Raw genomic sequence first — 10,116 nt, 5'->3', positions numbered from 1 at the left:
CGGCAGTGGTATGGAGCACATCCGGGTCGGATGGTTGCTAAAGCTCGGCAGGAATGCATGGATGGAATTTCGGAATTCCAGATAGAATTGTTATGTGGTGAAAATGCATCCGGAAGGGTGTTTGGAAATGTCAGCAGTATATCGGGGTTTTCCTAACCCGAGGACACTAGAGCCAATTTGGTGCGATTGTGAGATTGCGGTGGAGAACTCGTGGGAGTTGCTCTAGGGCTGAAGCTCGTTTCATCCTGTCGGAAAGAAAGGTAAAGTTAGGTTTCGGATTTCGATGGTCGAGTCTTGGATAGCCTGGTCCGGTGAGTGCCAGGCGGAGCACTGCAGGGATAGTTCAGAGTAGAGTTGTCGCAGGCTTTGAGGATGAAGCCTAATTTAAGTGGGGGAGAATTGTAACACCCCATTCTTTAAGTGTTTTATTATGATTCCTTGAGAATTAAGAGAAAGATAATTCTGGTCCCTTTCGAGAAATGAGTTTCATCCGAGAAGATTTCGGGCGGGTGTATGTGTTAGAAGTATTGGGCTTCTCATCACCCTCGTATGTACGTAAAGTTATTTGAGATTGGGTTTAGAATAGAGGAGTTGCGGTGCTTCGAAGTTGATAATTGTTTATAGCTCTTTGTGGTATAAGTGGAAAGAGGATCCCATGCATGCATGGCATGCATGTAATTTTTGGAAGGTGGCTGGGTATGCCCAGCGTAAGCTGGACGTACGCCCAGCGTAATGGGACGAAAGGTTGCGGGTGGCCGGGTGAGTACGCCCAGCGTACCAAGGAGGTACACCCAACGTACTCTCAGAAACCCCAAACCCTATTTTTAGGGTCAGCCACTATATAAGGAACATGTTGGTTCACCCCTGAGCCTCCTTATGCTCATCTTCAACCTCAGAGAAACCCTAGATCTCGTATTCTTGCATATTTAGGTGTGTTTGACCTTGGAAAGCTCTTGTTGGCAAAAGAAAGGCTTGAAGGAGAAAAGGGAAGTTGTCAAAGAAGAAGAAGAACGTGTGGAGCTTGTAGATCTGAAGAAATACCACCCTTTGGAGCTGGTTTAAGGTATAAAGCTTCTTGCTTGACCTTCATATTACATAGATCTATGTATTTTGAAGCTTTGTTATCATTCTTGTGCCAAAAGTCCTCATCTTGTTGCATATTTCGATTTGGTCAAGATTATCTGTCCTTTCAGACCCTTGGAGAGGTCTTGAGTGATAAAAATGAGGTCCCAAGGGCTGTAGTTGTTCCATGTATGAGATATATAGGTCTTAATGGATTAAGACCTTGGATTCAGAGCTTAAGGACGTCCCAAGTGATAAAGTCTGAGACTTTATGATTTCTAATCACATTTGGCTTATGGATCTGAAGTTTGGGCTTAAGAGCTTAAGCCATTAAGATGTTAAAAGGACTTAATGGATCTCGCAGTTACGCCCCGCATAACCTTCGAGTACGCCCCGCGTAGCGGGCCAGTGTCCCGTTTTCTTTTGGCGATCATTGCAGTACGCCCAGCGTACCAAGGAGAGTACGCCCAGTGTACTCCTCCTGTGGACTTTCTTTTGGGCTTTTGTGTTGGGCCATTTGTGGGTTGTTGGTGTTTGGGCCAATTCTGGAAATTATGAATAGAGTATTTTGGGCCCAATTGATATTATGGATATTGGATCTAGGCCCTTTTGGTGAGGTGGGCCCAATTTGGTAAATTGGGCCAATGTTGGACTTTGTGTGAGATTGGGACTTTGGTCTTGGCCCGATAAGTGGAAGTATGTTGACCTAATGCTTATGCTTGTTATGTTGGTTAGTTCGGGATTTGCGGTGAGTTGGTGGTTCGAGAATCTGTTTCTTCAGTTCAGAGTATCGGCATTTGCGAGGTGAGTTATCCTCACTATATCGATAGGGTCTAAGGCACCAAGGCCGAACCTTTATTGGATTGTGATTCGAATATGGGTTTTATGTTATTGCTTGGTATGTTTGCATCCTAGTATCTAGGATGGTATATGCTAGAGACCTAATTAAGGTCGGTTTCCTGATATGTAGAGTGATGCTATGCTAGTGACCGGTTAGGTCGGTAACCTGGTTAGGGTAATGATATGTTATGTGATCTGCTTGATTGGTTTGTTGACTATGACTGTTATATGATTGTATGTTATGTGCACATGGTTGTTTGGACTGGAGATGGGTTGAGGCGGGTCCTGCTTTGTGCTGTAGGCCAAGATACCCAGGGCGGACCGGTTATTCCGAAGGCCCAGCGAGCGGTCCGGATAGGATGTAGGCCCCACGAGGGCGGACCAGACGTGCCGAGGCTCGGAGAGTGGACCAGGCCGACTGAAGGGCCGATGCGGGCGGACCAGTTACACTGTAGACTCAGAGAGTGGACCAGGTGGGTTGAAGGCCCGATGCGGGCAGACCAACCACACTGTAGACTCGAAGGACATGACTAGACTCGGAGGGGGGGACCTGGTGGACTGAAGGCCCGATACGGTGGACCAGTCACACAGTAGACCCGATATGCATGGCTGTTCTATGTTCTGATATGTTATGTATGCTATATATGTTATGGGCCGGAAGGCAATATGTTATGGGCCGGAAGGCAATATGTTTTTGGACCAGAAGGTCGTAGCCTGGAAGGGCGTATATGTGGTTGGTATTTTGGGGGTATCTCACTAAGCTTTCGGGCTTACAGTTGTGGTTTAATGTTTTTCAGGTTCTTCAGGAGACTATGGCAAGGCAAAGGCGTGACCGTATCGTTCCTCGCGTTTATGTTTTATGAAATGGACTTGGGAATACTCTGATAAATAATGCATTGAAAACCTTTTTGTAATAATGTTGTTAAAATGGATTGTTTTGAAAAGTTTAAATTATGTTGAAACTTTTGGTCGTTACACTGTGTGAGTATCTGTCTACTAAGTTCCTGAGAATACAAGTGATTAAAAAGTGTTAACATTTAAGTTGGTGAGTTCATAAGCATTTTGTTTGAAAAATATGTCCTTTGTATGAAAAATATGTCCTTTGTTTCTTGAAAACGTTAGTGGCTCTTCCAAAAATTCTAATATTTTATTTGTAAAAGATCTGTAGTTTTAAACTCATGTAATTGATATGACCCATACTATTACCTCCTATGATCAATTAGTGTATACTAGTTATATATATACTAAAAAATCACTCAGTTAACAATAATGGTCCTTTCATAAATAAAACTTTCATTGTACTAGGAAAATAGTGTACTGTAGTTGTATTTGTATGTATCTCCTTTAATGTATATTTCTAGAAATGTAACCCTTGTTGTACTGAGAAGTTGTGTAATGTAGCTTTATTGTTATGTAAAACGATTTGAAGGTATGTTTTCCTCATAAACAAAATGTAAAGCTAATTCTCACATGAGACTGTTTGAAAATATATTACTCCTTAAATATGTCGTTTTTTCCATGTTAGTTCTTATAACCATACTATGATCTAAGATGGCCTGAACACGACGTTCTGCAGGCGTTGGAAATGTTAATGACATTCGTCACCCCAAACATGCAAGGCCAACTGTAGCTAACAGTTAGGGTGTGGGATTGTCAGTCTCATATAGATACATACACAAATATCTCTGTCTCTCCTTAAAAGAGAATCGGGTTGTAAGTTAGGACTTTCTCTGGTACTTATGTAATTACTTGATGACTGTCTCACAAATTGCTTCAACGAGTTTACCAGTAATGAACTGAAAACCCTTTAGTAAATGAAATTGTAATACACTTTAGTAAACGAAAATATAACTTTTCCATAGAAAGTCTAAGTGTATAAATATTGTAAAATGACTCATCAACTATACCTATTATAGTTTATAATGTATGTTCTATTAAAATGAAAAACCTTTGTATTTTAACACTTTGCATGTAAAAATTTATAATTTTGGTAGTGACATTATTTAACCTTTTTATGTAATATGTATAAAATATAATAAAACATAATAAATGGTTTGAAATTTTAACACAACTTTCCTTGTGTTTTACTTGTATTCCACCCCCCCCCCCCTGAAAAAATCTTTAAAAACGTGGGGGTATGAACTCACCTTGAGCATGATTGAGATTAGATAACGACATAGATATAGTGACCTTCGAGCTACAATACGTAAGGGTGTCATACCCTAATCGTTTGAACACATAATAATGTTTTAATTCGATGAACTAATCATGGGATGTATTAGTAATAACATAAAATTAAATGATCTTACCTTAAGTTCTAATAACAACTTTGAAGAAATAGACTTCCTGGGATTCTTTTGATGTTGAGGTTGAAAGGAAAAATGTGATTGATTAGAGGGAATATGAGGAGAAATTTCTCACTGGAAGTATGTTTGGGAATGACTCCAAATCATATATATATATATATATATATATATATATATATATATATATATATATATATATATATGGGGTGACATTTACGTTGGTAAATGTAAGTTATCTTCTTGGGAAAAAATATTCAAATCAAGTGGCTAAATATCTTGATATTTAAATGAGTTTTTAGCCACAACAAGGGTGATTTCGCCCATGGTATCACCAAACTCACTTAGTACACAACTCAAAGTCTTGAATTCGGTCCTTAATGGGCCTTCGACTTGAGATTCGGTCCTTACCATGTGGTTTATTCAGCCATCCTTTAGCTTCATGAAGATTTCGGTTCTAGCATTCATAAAGTAGGTGTTTTCCTTCCAAAATTGTTTCCTAGATTCTCAAAACCGAAATCCCTAAAGTATGGTGTAAAGTCTATGTTTGATGTCTTATTTATTTATTTCTTTGACTTGTGTTGACTGGTATTAATTTATTTCAACTTGGTTTTCAATATATAAGTATCTATGACTTATATAAGTATGGTTTTCAAAGTCTATTCTTAATAACTTATATAAACATGTCTCTTGTCTTTGATAGTCGTATTTCATAAATCTTACGTTGTGAATTTACCTATACATGGTTAAAGTTTAGACCTTAGTTTCTCTAAAATTTCCCAGTTGTCACAAATACTATGTCAGTGAATGATAGTTTCAGCTCACACTATCAGGCGACATCACAAACTTACTAGATTATAAGATGTAAATCTAATGCACTAATTGCTTTCACTGATGAACGTTGTTGATGAATTTATGTCTCACTAATGTAATTTCCTTATCTCAACGGTAACTCTTTGGATGACGATTAAAAGGTCTACCAGTATCTTGTGATACGAAATGTTTACACTGCATATCTCTTCAATCATGATTATGTAAAAGGGAAATTTTTTTTTTGTTTTGTATAAATTAGGAATGCTCCGTCCTAGATCACTTTTACAATATATCCATGCAATTGCGTTTCTCTCTCGAAAAAGGCTCTCCCAACCGTCATCTTCCATAAAGCTCTTAAAATGTTAAAGCCTATGTACGAGTTTGCCCCTATCCTTGATATCATCAAGCGTCCTGATGCCCTAATTCTCTCATCTCCAATCAAGAAAACAATTTGACATTCTCTGATGACATTCCATAATAGTTCGTGAATTCAGGCATCAAAGACTTCTTCGACTGTGTCAAAAGTTACCCTCTTTGATATGCCTTCTATAAATTTTCATAGCCAATTTACCCTAAATAAGTATACGAGTTATACTATTCATGTTCTGTTGATTTTGATGATCAAACCATTATTGGGAGCATTGGAGATGGTTAATATAGGGTTACTATTGATGTGAAATCTTTTCGAACTACTCATCGTCTTCCTGAATTAGAAAATTATTCTGAAACTCCTTTAGAAGATAAGTTTATGTTTGTTCATGAAAGATTACGATATAACTTTTCTCTTGAAGGAACCTCTTGTGATACACACAAATAAACTATCCATTAGTGTTTTGGTGTAGGATGGAAGTACTTAACAGGGGTTATTGGCAAGTACCTTGGACACAAGACTAGAATTTTAGACCAACTGAATCTTTTTGAGAAAAGAATTTTGTATTCTATTATATGAAATAAATGATTGGATTTTACTCAACTTTTTCTTGATCAGATGATTGATTGTATCATTGGGAACAAGAAACCAATATATGTTCCTTATACCCGTTGGCTTGGATTGATTTTGGCTAGTAATGAAGGCTATACTGAAAATCATGGGATCACCATTCCAATTCATGCTCTCTCCTCAAAGATGATCAGCGCTGCTCCATCTGAAGATAATTTGGATATCACCCTAAGAATGTTCTTCCTATGTCAATACCTATTTAGACTACTACTGTCTATCAAGGGGAATCCAAATCCAATTTTGAAACGACTGTGCTTTCTCAACTTTTTCTACTTATGAAGATAACTCAATCATTATGAGAAAGGCTGACTAGAGTGGAAAATGATGTTTCTGATATGAAGTTATTTATGGCCTTGGGCGATGATGATGATATGATTATTGATGACACTGCCAACAAACTCTCCAGGTGATAATCCTTTCCAAATCCACCTTCATCATCAAATCCTCCTCTACCACCTCCTCCACCATCTCATCCTCTGCCTCATACTCCTTCACCACCTCTTTTCTCTCCTCTCTAATATGATGCTTCCAAAAAGGGGGAGAATAGTGAAGAGAGTCTTGATTAGAGATTTAAAGCATGGTGGTAACTGCATCAACTTCATCTCAGCTTGAGATGACTGAAGCTGGAAGGGTTGAAACTGACTGTCAAAAGGAAATTATTTTTGCTGGTAAAGGAAGCAACATTCTAGATGCTGATGCAACAACTGATAATCAGCTAATTCTAGACGTTGGCGATCAATCAGAAACTGATGAAATAAAGGGCTTCTTGATCTAGGATTCATGCCATAAGCTGTTGTTTCTACTATTGCTTTGAATTTTGTCTATCCTTACTCATATTTTGAGGGGGGGGGGGGGGATTTCTTAGGGAGCTAATAGTGATTTTAAGTCGGATGATGATCAACTAAATCATCAAAAGCAGAAGGCTTCCTTCTTAGGGGGAGTCGATGACGCTAAAGCTGAAAGTTGTTCCACTGCTAGTGATCCTTCAACACCTCCTCTTTCCAAGAAAAGAAAACTCATTTTTTATCTGAATGTTTTAGTTAAAGTATAGGGCATAATAGTTAAGGAAGTAAGAGAACGTCCGCTTACCAAACTTGCTCAAGATCTTTCTTTAGTTGATGAAAGTGTTGATGCTCAAATCACTAATGATCAAGTCAAGAAAAATCAGCTCTTTAATAATAATGTGGACAAACAGCACATGAATTAAGAGTAGAATGACAAAACAAAAAGAAGTTTGGAGATTTTTTGACTCGTAGAATAAAGCCTGTTCCATCATCAGGGCGAGATGCATTAAAACCAAGGAACGAGTATCTAAAGCTTCACTCAGTCAAGAAAATTATTAAATATGAATACAATGAGGTTGTATTTGCTCGTGAGCTACTCAAACTTGGCTATAGCAAGTGGATACAAATTCATGAAATTATCGACAAACAGAAAGGTATTCATGCTCAAGATGTGAAGTTAATGATTCAATTGCTACTCAATAAATCAAGAAGATGAATCATGTGCCATATGTTGGTCCTTCTAGGCCATCTACCTCAGGAAGACCAAGAGCTCCCAAACAATCCAAGAATACAAAGTTTCTTCTTCCATATGGAACTCACTACATCAATAATGAACTATCAGCAGGAGTTGAACCAGTTTAGTATATGTTTATTCGAGAAGTAGAACATGCCATTTTCTATCTTGACAGTCAAAATCATATGTGCTTTTAACACCATGATGATCTTCATGTTGCTCCCATTGAACACTTATTTCCTCTTCGCATGGAAGGACTTAGTCATTTTGAACTGGAAAGAGGATATTGCATGCTGATCTTCCTAGATTTTAGTAAAATATTGGAAGAACTTAAACTTTATGAATTCAGATGGGTTAAGCATGAGATCATAAATGCAACTGATAAGTTCTACAATGGTTATGATGACTATGAAGAAGATGATTAGTTTTGACATCATTGGATGGGGGAGACTGTAAGGTCATACCGTATGATCCGATGATTCAAACACACTATAGAATATCTACCAGTACCAGTGACAAGATCATCGGCACCGTCTTCACAAGTCTATCAGCATGAGCATGTAGATAGTAGTTCCATGTAATTTTTGTATATTAGGTAATGATACAAATAAGTATAGAATTGATAGTAGATCTGCCATCTTTGCTATCAAGATCGTTTCATAGTATAGATTAGATACAATCCCTTCAATCAAGGGATATACTTGTATAGTATAGTATATATTCAAAATTAGGGTGAAACCCTAATTTAATCATCTTGTTGACAGTCTTTGTGACAACCTGTTTTGTTATTCAAAACAAAGCTTTTCTTGGTGCAAGACAATTTGGTGAATTCCTCGTGTTTCTTACCTTTTATGCTCTTTATTTGTTTAGTAATTATATTCTTGTTTATTATACTTGAAATGTATTTGATCGACAAAAACCTTCAACAACAATCATACAAACATGTGTTCTCAGTTATTTAGCATAAACGTTATCATTGATCACAAATAGCTTACCACCCTCACCGCCTTTTTGAATTTAGAGATTGGAGTTTCCGAAAGGATTTGATTAGATAGGTGTTTTAAAGTTAAAAGTATTAACAAGAGTCATAAAACCAAATTCATGTCTTATATAAAAATAGGAGTTGTGTTACACCCATCAAAACACACATTTCATGTATATTTTGATGATTGAGTTTGTGTGGTTAATCGATATATCATTACGAGAATATAAGTTTGAAATGATGTATCTCTCGTGAACTTATTTCGTTGATATTGAATGATGTCTACAAGATAATCCTATAAAATCTATTACGATAAAACCTCCTGAGGAACTAACTACAAGGATAATAAATGTAGTTTTACAAATTTGACTCATATAGAAATAGAAAGATCATGCCTTTGATAAACTTATTCATTAATTTGTTCCAACTACTACATTCCAAAAATGTTAGATCAAGGATACCAAGCTCATGCTACTATCCTTAGGATCAAAGTGGATCTCATTTCCTAATGTTTAATCTACAACTAGATATGAAAATTCATAATACCATTAGAACATTACTTTCAATCCTTGAGTATTTTACTAAGGATAAAGTACTGACATTTTCACGAATGTGTAGTAAGTAAAAGAGATTAAGAAGACTGAAACAAAGAGAAGGAAATTAGATCATGAATATCATGTCACTGATACTATTCTAAGGATCATAAGACATTTCATTTTCCTAAATGTTTAGTCAAAGGTTTATGATTGAAAACTAGTATATGAATAATAGTTCAAAACTAATTTGGATATTTAAATTTATGGTACTAATGTTGAATCATCCTTGGAAATGAGAATTATGTTACCAAAGGTCGTATCGGGAGGATTTTTTAATTCATTTGACCTTGAGTCTTAAGGTAAATACAAGCATTACTTTTCAAAATAGATGAATATCCAAAGGAATTAATTTGAATGACGCTCCCTTCAGATTTAGCCAAAAACACATGCTAATTCAAATACATTGAATAGTGTGGATGATATGTACTTGTGATATGATAATCTTGTTATTATAAATTTCGTCAATAAAGATTCAATTGGATAGGATATTGCAAATCATTCGGCCTCAAGTCTTATGATCAATCTAAATATAATATATCAATATTAATGAGACCGACATCACCTAGCAATTTGAATATATATTGAAATTAGACTAATTAAGTCATTTAGATTAACTAGAGTACATGACCAAATTCATATGAATGTGATTCTAGATTCGTTTAGGTGTCTAGAGCTCTTGTGATGAAGCCTTAGGGTCCACCGAGCAAGAGGATGAGATACTTATATTCTATAGTGAATATGAGCATGTTAGTTTAAACCACATCGATCATCTAAGAAATTATGAAAAAGTTTCCTATCTTGTCTCCACCCGAAACACTATCATAAGGATTGTAGTTATATAGAGAATAAAATCATTATTTTATTTGAGACTTGATGAGTCATCTTATGCTTTACAAACAACTCAAGGACTATGCCATGAATAAGAATTACTAGAGACATTGGTCTTGAATCAACTAAGAAAGTTTACAAAGCACTCTACAAGTTGTGAAGAAAAGGTTTAAC

This window comes from Lactuca saligna, chromosome 3 (genome assembly GCF_052625555.1).
Source record: "Lactuca saligna cultivar CGN05327 chromosome 3, ASM5262555v1, whole genome shotgun sequence".
In the NCBI taxonomy this organism is placed as follows: domain Eukaryota; kingdom Viridiplantae; phylum Streptophyta; class Magnoliopsida; order Asterales; family Asteraceae; genus Lactuca; species Lactuca saligna.
The sequence above is the reverse complement of the archived record's forward strand: the minus strand, read 5'-3'. Positions refer to the sequence as shown.